The sequence below is a fragment of the Papio anubis genome, chromosome X (assembly GCF_008728515.1).
Source record: "Papio anubis isolate 15944 chromosome X, Panubis1.0, whole genome shotgun sequence".
Taxonomy (NCBI): domain Eukaryota; kingdom Metazoa; phylum Chordata; class Mammalia; order Primates; family Cercopithecidae; genus Papio; species Papio anubis.
In genome coordinates, this window is record NC_044996.1 from 89,769,734 (window position 1) to 89,788,580 (window position 18,847).

General features: G+C 43.6%; 1 protein-coding gene across 1 annotated transcript in view; it reads right to left on the reverse strand.

Moving 5' to 3' along the window:
* Positions 1-666: 666 nt before the first annotated feature.
* Positions 667-18,847, reverse strand: part of NBDY (negative regulator of P-body association) — a 69,317-nt gene continuing 51,136 nt past the window's right edge. Inside the window, exon 3 of the mRNA XM_021932545.2 lies at positions 667-1,025. The gene's annotated coding sequence lies outside the window, so the exon portion shown is untranslated. The remainder of the gene's footprint in view (positions 1,026-18,847) is intronic.

Sequence of the window (18,847 nt, forward strand, 5' to 3'; positions counted from 1 at the left end):
ACACTAGGGACTAATTTCAGAGGACTGTGTAAAATATTCAGGTTTCGCAATCTCCCTAAATATTCATTTTATAATGTCAGCTTTAATTACTTATTTGAACAAATTGTATTATTATATTTTAATTTATAGGCCAAGTTTATCTGACATTTTCAGATATAATATATGCTTTTGAATCTGTTTATCTTTTATTACAATTCGGAGGTAGAAGTTTTATTTTTTATATCCCTGGTAATTATTATAGTCTATAAATTTTTTTCTATAACCCTCTAATTCCTGAAAAATTTATGAACTATATGAAATATTGAAAGCTGCTATCTAATGTTTTTCCAATTTACTTGTATTTTTTCACCATAATATTTATTACTGTTTTTAATTAGGATATTCTATTTGTTCAATACTAAGCATTTTAGAAGGAAAGTAGAAAATTATAAAAAAACAAGACCACTAACCATTTTAGTAAGAAAAAAATAGTTAAGATGTAAAATACTATGATGAGGATTAGCATAAAAAGATGTAGATTCCATGAAAAAATTGACAGCAAGGTAAAGAAAGTGTACTGGAAACTTAATTCTTTTCTTGGATTTGACCTTCCTCTCTTTTCTTGTATTTTTCACTGAAATAAATGAACAAATAGACATAAATAAATGAATAAATGTAGGAAGAAGGTCATATTTCAACACCAATTTTAGTAAAGCTTTATATATATGGAGTTCTTATAAAATATTTACTTAAATTTCACAATTTACTACATGTAGTCATATAGATCTAACACAGCACTTAGAGACAAACTTTATTGGGGCCTTAATGGATTTATAGGAATATAAAGTTATACAACAAGAACTGGATGTCACCAAAAGATCGCACTGGTTGGCTGCTGCAGGACCATCTCACAGGCATTATTTGCTTTGGTAAGTTCACCATGATCCAGGCCATGGCCTTAAATCGCAGAGGTCTTACAACCCGATCTTGCCCATGTCTTATAATTCATCGAAATTCAGGTAGTGAAATCATGCTTGTTCATAAGACTGAAAGATACAGAAAGAGAACAAAAGTTTATTGACTTATAATGAGAAATTCCATGATCATACGGGTCAGATATGTCTGTTGAGCAGAAAACACCTCACTTTCCCTATTAAGCAGGTTAAAGAGAATGCAAAATTATTCGATGAGTGCTTAATAAATATTAAATCAAAGGCATACAATGATGATAACCTGCATCTTGTTGGTATCTAATGTATTTGAATGCAAAATAATTTATGTGTTAGGTGGACTAGATGTTTCTATTATCCTAGGCATATTTCTCCCCCAAAAAGTACAGGGATGTCTACTGCTGTTACTCATGTTTTATTAGGCTTCCAAAACTGATCAGTCAGGCTTATTGTTCCCTCATAGCCCCTTGACAAACTGCTATATTCCTTGGAAATTTTATATTTATTTATTTACACAAATAATACATGAATAAATACATGAATAAAATCTAACTGTATATAATTCAAACAACATAGACAGAATTCTTCTTACTGCTGAACTTTTACCATTCCTCAGTCTTTCTCCTATTTCCATAAGAAAACATAGGTATCACTTCTTTCTAGACCTTTTTATTTCTATTTAAATGTACACATACATAGTATTTATAATTACATAATAATTTAGATTTGGAGTTTATAATATAAATTAGATCATCCTAGCATGCACTTCTGCAATTTGTTTTTATTTTTATAAATGTCTTAATAATTTTTAATATAAAAATAGATCAGTCTCAATATTTCAATGGTTTCAAAATATTGCATTGTATTACAGTATAATTTTAAAATCATTCTGTTGAAAGACATTTAATATGATTGCAACATTTTTATTACAAACAATAAAGCCAATTTGTTCATCTGTAGAATTATTTCCATATATTCTACAAATAAAACACAAGTTAAAACTTACAAACATTAAAATTATGATACAGATAAAATACTTTAGAAGTGTATAATTTTATAGAGTATAGATATTTAACCAAATCCTTTCTAAAACTGAGAATTCTGGAGACTTTCGATTGTGGCAAATATGATGACCTAATATTAAAGTCAACTATATTTGTTATTATTATTGGCCATATATTTTTTGTCTTCTATGAATTGCCTGTTCTTTGACTATATTTCTATCAGGCTTTGTTTCTGTATTAACATAAAAAAGTGTATTATATATTCTAGGAATTAATGACATCCATTAACTATCTTTTAAATGGAACCATACTGTATATAAATAGTCTTTAAGTTTACTTATGATGTTTTTCTTCATATAAAGTTTGCATGTTTTATAAAAGAAAATTGTATTTAGAAATATAATACAAAGGCATTAAAATGAGGAAAACAATATAAAATGTATAAAAGAGAAAATTAACAATTTCTTCCAGAAAAACAATTCTAAATCTGTGGAAGTTAAAAGATGTTAAAAGTATGGAATAAATGCCTAATAATTTTTTCCATAACCAATCAAAGACATATATACTTACCAACATGTAACTCTTTCTGTGTGTTGTTACACAAAATAAGTTTGTATTATACACATTACTCCAGACATGTTTTATTTATTTAATAATATCTCATAGTAACCACATAAACTTAAATATTTTTAAAATATCTGCACAAAATTCCACCAGATGGGTCCACCAAAACATAGTATTTCTCAAAATGAACAGAACTGAGACAGTTTCCAATTGTTTTCACAACTATGCAAATATATTCTCAGCTGGTATAATAAAAAAGTTAAACAGTTTGTGGATTACTATTTCAAATGTTGTAGTAAACAATTTTTCAAACATCAATCATAACAGGAGCGTGTTGTCATACTTTAAATTTCTACAAAAGATACAGAAAATATGGCATATGTTTGATTTATTGTACCTTAATAGAATTATAAAAGTGGACAATTTTTTAAGAATTTAGTAATCCAAAATTTCTTAGTCATGATTATCTCCTCATTTTGATGCAGAAAAATAAAATTTCATTTAAATGAATCTCTATAAAGGGTCATTGTATATGAATGATTTTAATAATCTTTGCAACATAGGTTTAAATCTCTTTACCAGATGCTATACTGTGTTTTGGTTTAAAATTAAGTGTTTTTAGCATTTTTATTAAAATATTTTCATTATCAAAGCATAATTTGTTGATGATTTTCAAACTTTCCTGATTTCTCAGAAAGATCTATTTAAGCCAAGTCATATAATCTATAAAATCATGAATTTATATTAAAATGAGTTGATTTATCACTACTTTAAGAATAAATTTCTCAATGTAGTAAAAATTGTGTATAAGATAAGACAGAAATATAAAAAGTATTATAGAATGAGGTAAAGGTTAAATATATATTACAAAAATATATTCTCTATTAGCTATTAATGACACAAAATATGACATTTCTTACTATCACATTTGATCAAATTAAAAAAAAAGAAATACCCCAAAATATGATCAAGAGTCTAAGGTGAACAGCAAAAGAAAAGATGTGGTTCGCCGCTTGCAGTGGTTCACGCCTGCAATCCCAGCACTTTGGGAGGCCGAGGTGAGCAGATCACGAGGTGAAGAGATGGAGGCCATCCTGGCCAACATGGTAAAGCCCCATCTCTACTAAAAGTACAAAAAAATCAGCTGGACATGGTGGCATGCACCTGTAGTCCCAGCTACTCAGGAGCCTGACGCAGGGGAATCGGTTGAACCTGGGAGGTAGAGGTTGCAGTGAGTCGAGGTCACACCACTGCACTCCAGCCTGGGCAATAGAGTGAGACTCCTTCTCAAAAAAATAATAATAATAATAATGTGGTTCATAACTTGGGTCACTTAAACAATAAGCAAAAGAAAATTAAAACATACAATGCAAAAGAGAAATGATCTTTCCAAAATAACAACTTAATAATCCCTCATTGATACATAATCAACTTTAATAAAACTAAGTTCCTTAAATGCCCTGAAAAGCCATGAAAAAAAAGTTAGAGTAAAATAAATGGAGAAAAATATTTCATATAACACTCAATAAAGCCATTCAGTAACCACTAAAAAACAACTCAATAAAAAAAGACTCAAAAACCATGAAATTAAAAGAAGATAAAATATCACTATGAATCCACCACTGGGAAGAAAAATTCATCACCTAAAATGACTACCTTTGGTCCAGAAAAAATGATAGAAAGAAAATACAAAAATCAATTACAATCTGAAAGTACTAAATAAAAAAGTAAAAGAAGAAATTGAAAAACACGAAAGAAAAAAAAATGAAACTGATACCAATTATGTTAAGATCAATGTAAAGCAGTGAACGTAAAAAAAGAAAAACAAAAAAAGAAAGACAAAAGAATCAGACTGAGAAGAAGCAATGACAACGAACAGGAGTGGCAAAGAGACACCAGTGACATCCCCACGAGAAAACACACAACCAAGAAGCTTTGTGACAATGGGATCCTTTCTGAGTGTAAGTTTTTAAGCAGTTTGACCAAGGAAGCTCCAGTTTCACACCCACTGCTGGGGCCTATCTGATAACAGACTTCCTGCATTCATTCTCAAAGGAAGGCCCAAGTTACCCCATCAATGGCATGATGACCCAGTCTTGGAGACAGAAAAGCATGCCCATCGCAAGTGGTGATTCAGAGCCTGTATGGGAGAGTTTGTGGGCAGTCTTATGCCAGTGGTGGTATGTTTACGTGCATGTCTGTGTGGGGGAACACTTGGGCCCACACCCTTGTGCCCCGTGTGAGGTTTCTTGTGTCTCTGCTTGTGTGTTTGTGGTTACATTTCGGGGTGTGGAGTCCCTTCAGAGTGCGTGTGTGTGTGTCTCTGTCTGTGGTCTGTGGGCGTCTGCCTGTATGAGTGAGAGTGGGCAAATGGGCACGTGGCAGAGACAGCCTGCCTGTACACACTGAAATGTGAATCGTTGTTGTGTTCACATGGCTGGACTGGAAAGAAAGGCAACAGGACACAACTTGCCAAGGCTCCCACTGGCTCAGGATTGGACATTTACAGAGTCCACAAGGAGAATGGGGACAAACAACGAGCCAAGAGGTACTGGAAAATTCATGAATTCACGATGATATTGAACTTAAAAGTAACACCTGGGTGGCTCTCTCTCTCTCTCTTTTTTTTTTTTTTTTTAATACTTTAAGTTCTAGGGTACATGTGCACAACGTGTAGATTTGTTACATATGTATACATGTGCCATGTTGGTGTGCTGCACCCGTTAACTCGTCATTTACATTAGGTATATCTCCTAATGCTATCCCTCCCCCCTACCCCTACCCCACAACAGGCCTCGGTGTGTGATGTTCCCCACCCTGTGTCCAACTGTTCTCATTGTTCACCAGAGAAACTGAACTGGTGACTTTCATCTCTGCTCCTTTAAGAATGAAAGGGAAGCCTCCCTCCAGGCCTGGTGCTGCAAGGGGACACACCCATCACCAATGAGCAGAAGAAGCAGCAGTCTGGATAGAACATTTGTCCCGCAGAGAGCTGAAAGTGAAAGGAAAAAGGAAGAAGAAGAACAAAGAAATAGAAGGAGAAAAAGAACAAGTGGCAGCTTCATGCCACCACAGCTGTCCTGAAGGATCTAGTTCAGGGGTGTATCACTGCATGATGACATACACAACAAGTGGCAAAGAAACACGAGTGACATCCAGGTGAAAAGACACACCACTGAAAAGCTTCTCATCGATGGGGTCCTTTCTGAGTGGGATCAAGGGCTCTGATCCACAAGTAGGCCTGCAGGAGCAAAAGAGAACAAAGGTGCAGGCAAAATCTTGCCCTTTGAATGTCATCAGCACACTTCAAGTGGCCACCAAGTCCCTAGTACACAAGGCCAAGGTAGGGAAGGACCCTGGACATGGGAGGAGAGATGAAAAGGGGGAGAAACCAGACCCCCCAAAAAAGAGGTAATCAGCCACCTATGGCAAATAGGGAGAGAGGGCAGAAAGAGGAGGGAGATTCTGATTATGCACTTCAGGGGTCAGACAGGGTCCATCTAATTTTCTTAGGAAAAGTAAGCATGTTCTCCCTGGTTATGTGTCCATGCCCATTCAACCCTCCCCAAACCACAAGTGGACTAAAAGTAAAGACAGTGAAGATAAAAAAAAGTGGGAGGCTGGCAAGATGGTGGAATAGGAACAGCTCCAGTCTGCAGCTCCCAGCGAGATCAACGCAGAAGATGGGTGATTTCTGCATTTCAAACTGAGGTACCAGCTTCATCTCACTGGGACTGGTTGGACTGTGGGTGCAGCCTAAGGAGGGTGAGCCAAAGCAGGGTGGGGGTGTCACCTCACCAGGGAAGTGCAAGGCGTCAGGGAATTCCCTCTTCTAGCCAAGGGAAGCCATTAGGGAATGTACCATGCACTCCAGCCCAGATACTGCACTTTTCCCATGGTCTTCACAACCCGCAGACCAGGAGATACACTCCGGTACCCATGCCACCAGGACCCTGGGTTTCCAGCACAAAACTGGATGGCCATTTGGGCAGACACCAAGCTAGCCACAGAAGTGTTTTTTTTTTGTTTTTTTTTTTTTTCCATACGCCAGTGGCACCCAGAAGTCCAGTCAGACAAAACCATTCACTCCCCTGGAAAGGAGGCTGAAGCCAGGGGGCCAACTGGTCTGGCTCGGCGGGTCCCAACCCCATGGAACCCAGCAAGCTAAGACCTACTGGCTTGAAATTCTCGCTGCTAGCACACCAGTCTGAGTTTGACTTGGGATGCTGGAGCTTGGTGGGGGGAGGGGCATCTGCCATTGCTGAGGTTTAAGTAGACGGTTTTACCCTCACAGTGTAAACAAAGCTGCCAGGAAGTTTGAACTGGGTGGAGCCCACCGCAGCTCAGCAAGGCCACTGCAGCCAACCTGCCTCTCCAGATTCCCTCCTTTCTGCACAGGGCATCTCTGAAAGAAAGGCAGCAGCCACAGTCAGGGACTTATAAATAAAACCCCACCTCCTTGGGACAGAGCACCTGGGGGAAGGGGCGGTTGGGGGTGCAGCTTCAGCAGACGTAAACATCCCTGCCTGGTACTTCTGACTAGAGCAGCAGATCTCCCACCACAACATTCAAGCTCTGATAACGGACAGACTGGCTCCTCAAGTGAGTCCCTGACACTCGTGTATCCTGACTGGGAGACACTTCCCAGCAGGCGCCGACAGATACCTCATACAGAAGAGCTCTGGCTGGCATCTGGCAGGTGTCCTTTTGGGACAAAGGTTCCAGAGGAAAGAACAGGCAGCAATCTTTGCTGGTCTGCAGCCTCCACTAGTGATAGCCAGGCAAACAGGGTCTGGAGTGGACCTCCAGAAAATTCCAGCAGACCTGCAGCAGAGGGGCCAGATTGTTAGAAGAAAAACTAACAAACATAAAGGAATAGTATCAACATCAACAAAAAGGACATTCAATCAGAGACCTCAGCTGATGATCACCAACTTCAAAGACCAAAGGTAGATAAATCCGTGAGGACGGGGAGAAACCAGCATAAAAATGCTGAAAATTCCAAAAACCAGAACATTTCTTCTCCTCCAAAGAATCACAACTCCTCGCCAGCAAAGGAACAAAACTGAGAATGATTTGGAAAAATTAACAGAAGTGACTTGAAAAGGTGAGTAAGGCCGGGCACAGTGGCTCAAGCCTGTAATCCCAGCACTTTGGGAGGCCGAGACGGGTGGACCACGAGGTCAGGAGATCGAGACCATCCTGGCTAACACGGTGAAACCCCATCTCTACTAAAAAATACAAAAAACTAGCCGGGTGAGGTGGCGGGCGCCTGTAGTCCCAGCTACCTGGGAGGCTGAGGCAGGAGAATGGAGTAAACCCGGGAGGCAGAGCTTGCGGTGAGCTGAGATCTGGTCACTGCGCTCCAGCCTGGGCGACAGAGCGAGACTCCATCTCAAAAAAAAAAAAAAAAAAAGAAAAGGTGAGTAATAACAAACTCCTCCAAGCTAAAGGAACATGTTCTAACCCAATGCAAGGAAGCTAGTTTAGATGAAAAAAGATTACATGAATTGCTAACTAGAATAACCAGTTTAGAGAGGAAGATAAAGGACCTAATGGCACTGAGAAACACAGCAGGAGAACTTTGTGAAGCATACACAGGTATAAATAGCTGAATCAATCAAGCAGAAGAAAGGATATCACAGATTGAAGATCAACTCAATGAAATAAAGCAAGAAGACAAAATTAGAGAAAAAAGAGACCAAAGAAACGAGCAAAGCCTCCAAGAAATATGGGACTATGTGAAAAGACCAAAACTTCATTTGATTTGTGCACCTGAAAGTGACGGGGAGAATGGAACCAAGTTGGAAAAGATTCTTCACGATATTACCCAGGATAACTTCCCCAACCTAACAAGGCAGGCGAACATTCATATTCAGAAAATACAGAAAACACCAAAAAGATACTCCTTGAGAAGAGCAACCCCAAGACACATAATCATCAGATTCACCAAGGTTGAAATGAAGGAAAAAATATTAAGGGCAGACAGAGAGAAAGGTTGGGTTAGCCACAAAGGGAAGACAATCAGAATAATAGCAGATCTCTCGGGAGAAATCCTACAAGCCAGAAAAGAGTGGGGCCAATATTCAACTTTCTTAAAGAAAAGAATTTTCAACCCAAAATTTCATATTCAGCCAAACTAAGTTTCATAAGCAAAGGAGAAATAAAATCCTTTACAGACAAGCAAATGCTGAGAGATTTTGTCACCACCAGGCCTGCCTTACAAGAGCTCCTGAAGGAAGCACGAAACATGGAAAGGATCAACCAGTACCAGCCACTGCAAAAAAATGTTAAATTGTAAAGACTATCAACATGCTGAAGAAACTGCATCAATTAACAGGCAAAATAACCAGCTAGCATCATAATGACAGGATTAAATGCACACACAATAATATTAACCTTAAATGAAAACGGGCTAAATGCCCCAAAGAAAAGACGCAGACTGGCAAATTGGATAAAGAGTCAGGACCCATTGCTGTGCTGTATTCAGGAGACCCATCCCATGTGCAAAGACACACATAGGCTCAACATAAAAGGATGGAGGAATATTTACGAAGCAAATGGAAAGCAAAATAAAGCAGGGGAAAAAAAGCAAAAAAAAAGCAATCCTAGTCTCTGATAAGACAGAGTTTACATGAGCAAAGATCAAAAGAGACAAAGAAGGACATTACATAATGGTAAAGAAATCAATGCAACAAGAAGAGCTAACTATACTAAATATATGTGCACCCAATACAGGAGCACCAAGATTCATAAAGCAAGTTCTTAGAGACCTACAAAGAGACTTACACTCCCACACAAAAATAGTGGGAGACTTTAACACCCCACTGTCAGTATTAGACAGATCAATGAGAAAGAAAATTTACAAGGATATCCAGGACTTGAACTCAGCTCTGGACCAAGTGAACTTAATAGACATCTACAGAACTCTCCACCTCAAATCAATGGAATATACATTCTTCTCAGCAGCACATTGCACTTATTCTAAAACTGACCACACAGTTGGAAGTAAAACACTCCTCAGCAAATGCAAAACGGAAACTATAACAAATAGTCTCTAAGACCACAGTGAATTAAATTATAACTCAGGATTAAGAAACTCACTCAAAACTGTACAACTACATGAAAACAGAACAATCTGCATCTGAATAACTACTTGGTAAATAATGAAATGAAAGCAGAAATAAAGATGTTCTTTGAACGAATGAAAACAAAGACACAACGTACCAGAATCCCAGGGACACGTTTAAAGCAGTGTGTAGAGGGAAATTTATAGCACTAAATGCCCACAAGAGAAAGCAGGAGAGATCTAAAATCAACACCATAACATCACATTTAAAAGAAACAGAGAAGCAGAAGCAAACAAATTCAAAATCTAGCAGAAGGCAAGAAATAACTAGGATCAGATCAGAACTGAAGAATACAGAGACAGGAAAAACCCGTCAAAAAATAATCAATGCATCCAAGAGCCGGTTTTTGAAAAGATCAAAAAAATAGATAGACTGCTAGCCAGCCTAATGAAGAAAAGAGAGAAGAATCAAATAGATGCAATAAAAAAATGATAAAGGGGATATCACCACTGATCCCACAGAAATACAAACTACCATCAGAGAATACAGACACCCTGCCCGACTCCCTTCTGCTAGAAGGGTCAACAATCTATGGACACCTGTTGGACCTGGCTGCTTTGATCCAAGCTTTTGTCCCTTCCCCAAGAAAGAGTGTGCTGCCTATTGACAAGTGTGCTGCGCACAAGCAGGCAGCCTGGTCTCCTTATGAGGCTTGTGCAAATTCAGAGAAGTAATCAGCAGTGGCCCACAAGCAGCCCACGCACTCACACACCCCTTCCACTGTACCTTCACACTGCCCCCAGTGTGACCTATCCCCACCATGCCACAGTCCCAAGGGTGGGATTTCTTGAGGATAGGCTCCTCTAATTCACTGGGACCACTGCCCGAGAATCCAGAGGGAAGGAGGGAGGCAGAGAGCCTTTCGATTGTTGCGGGTTTCCCCAAAGAGACCACGTAGGTGGGGAGTCCTGCTGTAGGTGAGGTGAGTGCTCCTTGGCCGGTTTCTTTGTTTCTTTTCTTTTTGTTTTATTTTATTTGATTGTTGTTTGTTTTGTTTTGTCGGAAGCAAAAGGAGAAAGAGAAAGGCAAGGGAAATAAGTGACTGCCATTTCTGGAGCCACACTGCCATCCAGAGGCAGTTGTTTCTGAACACGACAGGCTGCAGGAACACTTGCCTTCTGACAGGCACAGACTCCAGGGAGAATATGTCGGGTTGGGTGGACTCTGACTAAGCCAGGGTTTCCCCCTTCGCGGTTCCGAGCCCTTGAAGGAAGTCTGCCTGCCATTTGGACCCCATGGAGAAGCAGCTAATCTAGAGGCCCAGGGACAGAGCAGCCAGGCAGCCCCAAGACCAGTCAGCTCAGGCGGCGGAGGTGCCCCGGCAGCCATCTTGAGGTGGGCTTAAGGGAAGCCACTGACTAGTGACGGCTGAGACTGGGGTCGCTTACACGGGTCTCTTTTGTGGGGAGTTCTGGGGTGCTCTTGCCTGGAATCACGCTGGGGCCAGAGGTCCCCTGTCCTCCCAGTGAACCAAGGAGCTTTGGGGTGCTGTGCGCGGGACGACTCCTGCCCGGCAATTCCTGGAGATGGACAGGGGAACCCATGGAGGGCCGCCCCTTCCTGCCCTTTTTTCGGAGAGGGCTGTGGAGCCCGGGCGCCATCCTGGTAATGAGAAAAGGCAAAGGGCCAGCCAGGAGTTCCTCTCTCGTCCGGCTTCAGCCTGTGGGCCCCACGCCGCCACCATCTTTTTCGTGCTCCCGGGATTTCTCCAGCACTAGTGCCCAGCTGCCTCCAGTTTCCAGAAACAGATTCCGCTCCATGGCAGTATGGCTCTACAAACACGAACTACAAGCTTAACTCTGCCCCTGCAGTCCGACAGCCTCCACCCTTTCCAATGTGAAAAAAGAAAAGGGAAAGAGAAACAAAAAAAGACAGGGAGGACAAAAGGGAACCAGCCACCTGGTCTCAGGTTGACCACCAAACTTAAGGGACCCTATGACCTAGGACCAGTAGGCCCGAGACACTGCGGGAATCCTCTTTATGCAGCCAGCCTTTGCTTTTCCTTTGGCGCTCTCCAGGTTTCATGGCTCATGCTCATGCAGAAAAATAGAAGACAAATGATACGTAATCATGGCCACTGGGAAACCACAGGAAGACTGGGATCATGGGGCTGCCGCCCCAGGACAAGGTGCTGGTCACCCAGTTGAATTAACCAAGGTTTTGCTGCAGGACTGGTGGCTCTCCCAGGGCCAGGAGCTCCAGGTAGAGTTTACCACCTTGGGCTGGCACATGGAGGTCACCAAAACGGGCGAATGACTCAACAGGCAGTCACAAGGCATGTGGCAGGAGTCTCCTTCAGAGGGGATACTCAGCAACTGACTCAAGTTGGACTCTGTGCAGGCTGCCCTGGCTTTCACATGGGGTGTGAGGGGGAATGGGGTGACAGGAGGGTGGTTTAGGGGAGCTGGTGAAGGCCACCATGCAACACAGATTCCCATGGCATCACAGAGGGCCAAGGGTCCCAAGGGGACTCTCTGCCTCTACCCAAAGTGTGGTCCCTTTTTAAACAGGTTGACCCAGGGGGCTCCAGTTTCACACTGGCTGCTGGGGCTTATCTGATAACAGACTTCCACATTCATTGGCAGGAGAAGGCCCTAGTTGCCCAATCAACAGTATAGTGACCCAGGCCTGGAGCCACGAATCCTCACCCATAACCCATTGCCTGTGGCCGACAGACAGCCTTTATGGGAGAGTTCGTGGGCAGTCTCGTGCCTGTGGCGACGCATGTGTGTGTGCATCTGTGTGGGAGAATGCTTGGGCCCACAACCCTGTGCCTGTGTGAGGATTTGTGTGTGTGTGTGTGTGCATGTGTGTCTATGAGTTTGTGCGTGTGTGCATGTGTTAGTGTATATGTTTGTGTCTGTGTATCTCCCTGTGCATGTGTGTTTGTGATTATATTTGTGGTTGTTGGGGGGTTCCCTTTGAGCGCCTGTGATTGTGTCTGCGTCTGTTGTCTCTGGGTACCTGCCTGTGTGAGTGAGAGTAGGCAAATGGGCACATGGGAGAGACAGCCTGCCTGTACACACTGAAATCTGGATCGTTGTGTTCACATGGCTGGATTGAAAGAAAAGGCAAAGGGGGACAACATGCTGAGGCTTCTACTGGCTCAGGATTACACATTTAGAGCATCCACAAAGAGAATAGGAAAGAACGGTGAGCCACGAGGAACAGGTTAAGGAGTGGGTTCATGGTGACATTTCATGAAAAGTAACACATGGGCATCTTTGTGGAGCACCAGAGGGACTGAACTGGTGACCTTCATCTCTGCTCCTTTAAGAACAAAAATGAGGCCTTTCTCACTTTCATTCTGCGAAGGGGCATCCTGCATCACCAGGAGCAGAGGAAGAAGCAGTCTCAGCGTAATGCTTGACCCGCCAAGAGCCAAAAGTAAAAGGAAAAAGAGAATAAGAAGAAAGAGGAGAAAAATGAGAAGGAGAAGGAGAAAGAGAAGAAGGAGAAGAAAAAGACAAAGAAAAAAGAGGAGGAAGAGGAAGAAGAATCAGAAAGACAACAAGAACAAGAAGTGGCAGCTTCATGCCACAGGAGCTGTCCTGAAGGATCTAGTTCAGGGGTGTCTCACTGCATGGTGACATACACAACAAGTGGCAAGGAGAAACCAGTGACGTCCCGGTGAAATGACACAACACCAAGAAACTTCTTGTTGATGGGTTCTCTTCCGAGTGGTATCAAGGGCTTTGATCTACAAGTAGGCTTAGAGAAGCTACAGAGGACAGAGGTGCAGGCTGAGCCATGCCCTCCAGATGTCATCGCACTGCAAGGGGCCACGAGCTTCTAGTCTACAAGGCCTAGGCAGGGAAGTACCCCAGAAATGGGTGGGAGGAGAGATGAAAAACGGGGAGGAAATGGATACCAGAGAAAGGAGGTAATGAGCCACGTATGGCAATACTGAGAGAAGGAAGATAGGGGAGGAGGATGCTGCTTACACCCCCAGGGATCAGCCAGGGTCCTTCTGATTTCCTTAGGAAAAGGCTTACTCTCCCTAAGGGCATTCCTGTGCCCACCCGACCCTGATTTTGCAGGCTGATCCTGACCTCCCCAAACCAGAAATTGATGAAAAGCAAAGAGAGTGAAGAAGAAAAAAGTGAAGGAAGAAAAACTACAAAAGTACACAAAGAATCAGGGTACACAATGAGGATGAGAGTGAACTGAAATGCTGGATGTCCCAGGTAGAAAGGTGGCTGCCCAAATGGCCTTTTGTGCCATCATACAAGAAGAGTCACCTGCCAGAAAAAAGCATCAGACCCTTGGGCCAGGGTTTGTACTGGGTCCACACAGAAGCCAGTGGAGTCAACAGACTGCCCTGCTCCCCACTGCCCCCACCCCCACACCATCCCACACATTCCACCAGCAAATATTGGGAAGCCAGACAGAAAGGGAGAACAAAAATGAACAAGAGAAAACTGGGAATCTGAAGAACCCTGCCCATTGAGAGTTACCTAGATGTGGGGAGCTGAGTGTGAATGGAGATGCCTAGGCAGACACCTTTCAGTGAGTATTGGGGATACAAGTATGTGCCTGAGAACATATAGAAGCACAGATGAAGACAGGAAAAAAGTTAGATGGGATGGGAGTTAAATGTTAAAAACGAGGACTTCTGACACTCAGAGTCACCTTGCCACCTCTAAGAACATGGTCCAGATCTTCCTGCATTCTTGTCTTCCTATGTTTTCCCTAGGCAGGCACCGGTCTCCTTCTGAGGAGGCCTGTGCAGATTCATAGAAGAATCTGCAGTGGCCCACACACAGGCCTAAACACCCACACACCCCTCCCACCGTACCCGCTCACACTGCCCCCAGTGCTACAAATCCACAGCAAAAGTGGTTCCTCTGGATTACTGGGACCCCCTGCCCAGAGAAGAATCCAGAAGGTAGGAGAGAGGCAGAGATCACTCCTACTGTTACAAGTTTCCCCAAAGTAACCACATAGGTGGGGAGCCCTGATGAAGATAAGGTGGGTGCTCCTAGGGCAGTTTCTTTGTTTCTTTGTTTTTTGGTGTTTGTTTTGTTTGGTTGGCAGCAAAAGGAAGGAAAGAAAGGCAAAGTGGAGGAAGGAAAAGGGGTGATTGACATTTATGGAGCCACAGTGCCATCCAGCGGAAGGTGTTTCTTAACATGACAACAGGTTGCAAGTACACTTGCCTTCTTCCAGGCATAGATATCAGTGCGGATGTGCTGGGCTGGGTAGACTAGGCCCAAGCCAGGGTTTTCCCCACCGGGGTTCAGAGCCCTTAAAGAAGTGTACCTGCTATTGGAACTCTGTGAAGAAGCAGCTAATCTAGAGGCCCGGGGACAGAACAGTCTGGCAGCCCTAAGACCAGTCAGCCCAGTGGGTGGAGTTTCCCCATCTTGAAATGGGTTTTAAGAAAAACCACTGTTCACTGATGGCTGAGACTGGGGCCATTTACTCTGGTCTCTTTTGTGGAGGGTTCAGGGGTGCCCTTGGCTGGGACCACGCAGGGGCAAGGGGCACCCTATCCTCCCTGGGAACAAAGAAGTTTTGGGATGTTGGGGTGGGGCAACTCATGCCAAGTAGTCTCTGGGGGCTGCCAGGGGAACCCATGGTGGGCCGCCACTGCCTGTCCATTCTTACAAAGAGAGCTGTGGAGCCAGGGCTCTATCCTGGGAATGAGCATAGACCATGGGCCAGACAGGAGTACTCTCAGTTTCAGACTGGGGGCCCCACACCAACATCTGTCTGGCACTCCTGAACTTTCCTCAGCACATGAGATCAGGTGCCTCCTATTTCCAGAAACGATTTCCACTTGATGGCAGTATGGCTCCACAAATGCCAAGTACAATTGTAACCCTGCTCCTCCACTCTGAAGGCCTCTGTCTTTTCCAATGTGAGAAAAGCAAATATGAAGGAGAAAGAGAAAAAGACGGGGGAGAGAAAAGAACCAGCCACCTGGTCCCAGGTTGATCACCAAACTCACAGGTCCCAATGACCAAGGACCAGTAGGCTGGAGACCCTGAGGGAATCCTGTTTAGACAGACAGTCTTTGCCCTTCCTTTGGCCTTCTACAGGTTTCACATCTCCTGCTCCTACAGAAAGTAAAAGACAAATGACACATAATCATGGGCACTGGGACACCACAAGAGACTTGGGATTAAAGGGCTGCTGTTCCAGGACAAGGTGCTGGTCACTCAGCTGGCTTACACAAGGTTTTACTGCAGAAGTAGGGGTCCTCCCAAAGGCTGGAGCTCTAGGTAGAGTTTACCTCCTTGGACTGGCAGATGGAGGTCACCAGAATGGGCAGACTGTTCAACCAGGAGCCACAGGACCTGAGGCAGGTGTATCCCTTAGAGAGCACACTCAGCAACTCACACAAGTCTGACACTGCACAGGCTGTCCTGGCTTTTACACAGTCAGGGGTGGGAAGATGGTGGCTTAGAGGGACTCAAAAAGGCCACCACACACTACAGATTCCCATGACATCACAAAGGGCTAAGGCTCCCAACAGGACTCTCTGCCTCTACCTGAAAGGGGAGTCCGTTTTTAAGCAGGTTGACCCAGGACACTCCAGTTTCACATCCACTGCTGTGGCCTTTCTGATAAAAGAATGCCCACATTCATTTTCAGGAGAAAGCCAAGTTGCCCAATCAACGGCATGGGGACCCAGGCCTGAAGCCAGAAATGCTTGCCCATGGCCCGTTGCTTGTCAGCGATTGAGAGCTTGTATGAGAGAGTGCATGCAGTCTCATGCTGTGGCTTTGTATGTTTGTTTAGCTCTAAGTGTGAGAATGCTTGAACCCAAACCCCTGTGCCCATGTGAGGTTACCTGTTTATTTGTCTGTGTTGTGTATGTGTGACTTTGTGTGTCGGTGTGCCCGCATGTGTGTGTCTGCATGTGTGTTTGTGTCTGCATCTGCGTGTATCTCCATGTGTGTATGGATTTGTGATTTCATTTCTGGTTGTGGGGTTTCTTGTGAGTGCGTGCATGTGTTCTGTGTCTGTGGTCTGTGGGTTCCTGCTTGTGTGAGTGAGAGTGGGCAAATTGGCATGTGGCAGAGACAGGCTGACTGTACACACTGAAATACGTATCGTTTTGTTCACCTGACTTGACTAGAAGGAAAGGCAATGGGGGAACAACATAACGAATTGCTGAGGCTCCTACTGACTCAGGATTACACATTTAGAGAGTCCAAAAGGAGAACAGGAAAGAACGGTGGGCGATAAGGTACTAGGTACAGGGTGTGTTTGCCATGACATTTCACTTAAAAGTAACACGAGGGCAGCTTTTTGGTGGAAAAGAAGGACTGAACTGGTGACCTTAATCGCTGTTCTTTTAGGAAGAAAAGTGAAGCCTTTCTTGAGGCCTAGAGCTGAAGAGGGACATCCCCCATCACCAAGGAGAAGAAGAAGCAATCTGCTAGAACACTTGCACGCAGAAATCCGAAAGTGAAAAAAAAAATAAAAAGAAGAAAAGAAAAGAAAAGAAAGAAAGAAGAACAAGTAGTAGAAGAAAAAGAAAAGTAGAAAAAAGATGTAGAAGGAGAAATAGAAAAGAAGAAGGAGAGAAAGAAAAAGAAGGAGAAAAAGAAAAGCAGAAGGAGAAAAAGAAAAGAAAAAGGAGAAAAAGAAAAGAAGAAGGAGGAGGAGGAGAAGGAGGGGAAGGGGAAGGAGAAGGGGAAGAAAGAAGAAGGAGGAGGAGGAGAGGAGAAAGAATAAAGAAGAGGAACAGGAGTAAGAAGAGAAGAAAAACCAGAAGGAGAAAAATAATAGAAAGTGGGAGGTCCATGCCACTGTATCTCTCCTGAAGGATCTAGTTCAGGGGGCCTGAATGTGTGAAGACGTACACAACGAGTGTCAGGGAGCCACCGGTCACGTCCCACTTAAAGGACACACAACCGAGAAACTTCTTGTCAATGGGATCTTTCCTGAATGTGATCAAAAGCTTTGATCCACAAATAGGCCTGCAGGAGCTACAGAGGACACAGGTGCAGGCTGAACAGTGCCCTGAGGATGTCATCAGCAGATTGCAAGGAACCACTGAGCCCCAAGCCTACAAGGCCAAGGCGGGGAAGGACCCCCCAAAAGAGGAAGATGAAAAACGGGGAGGAAATGTATATCAGGGAAAAGAGATAATCGGCCACAAATAGCAATATGGAGAGAGGGCAGAAAGGGGAGGCAAATGTCAATCACTCCTTGCAGGGATCAGCTGGGGTCCTTCCAATTTCCTTAGGAAAAATAAGTCTGTTTTCCCTAAGGGTGTTCCCTAGCCCAGTCGACCCTGACTTCCAGGCTGATCGTGACCTCCCCAAACAAAAGTGGATGAAAAGTAAAGAGAGTAACGAAGAACAAAGTGAAGGGAGAAAACCTCCAAAAGTGCACAAAGAATCAGAGTGAGCAATGAGGTTGAGAGTGAACTGGAATGCAGTGTGCCTCAGGTGGACAGCTGGCAGCCCAAGTGGCCTCCTGTGGGCTCACAGAGGGGGCCATCAGCCAGGAGAAAGAGTCAGTCCCATAAGCCCAGATCTCCACCGCGTCCGCACAGAGGCCTGTTAGGCCAGGAGGCTGCCCTGCTCCCCGCTGCCCACACCCCAACCCCATCCTGAACATTATGCCAGCAAATACTGGGAAGTCAGACAGAAAGAGACAAGAAAGATGAAGAGGGAACCGGAAACCTGAAAAACTGCCCACTGAGAGCAGCCTAGAAGACCAGACACAGGTGTGAATAAAGGTGTCTGGGCAGACACTTGTGAGTATGGGTAGGGATACATGGATGTGCCTGAGGACCTATACAAGCACAGACGAAGACAGGAAAAACTTCAGACATGAAGAGAGTTAAAGGTTAAAAATGAGAACCTCTGAAACTCAGAGTCTCAATGCCAACCCTAAAGACACAGTCCAGATCTTCCTGCATTCTTTTCTTCTCGTGTTTTCCCTAGGAAGGGCCAGAGGCACCCCACGATGCTACCTACATATGAAAAAAGGACCCACATTTGTTGACAATTGAAAGAAACGGGGTGATGCCTGTTCCATGGTCATGTGAGTCTTCTCCATATAATGCACAGAGAGTGCAGGCCCACACACAAGATTGACCTTCCTCTTGTGAGAGTGGTTCACATACACCTGATGGTGGGAATCATTACCCATGGGGTAAATTTTCTGTCCTATGAAACTCTGTCTGTTCCCAGTGCAGCCTACACATCCAGAAAGATTTGTAACAAGCAAAGACAGAGAACAGTTGCAGTATTCA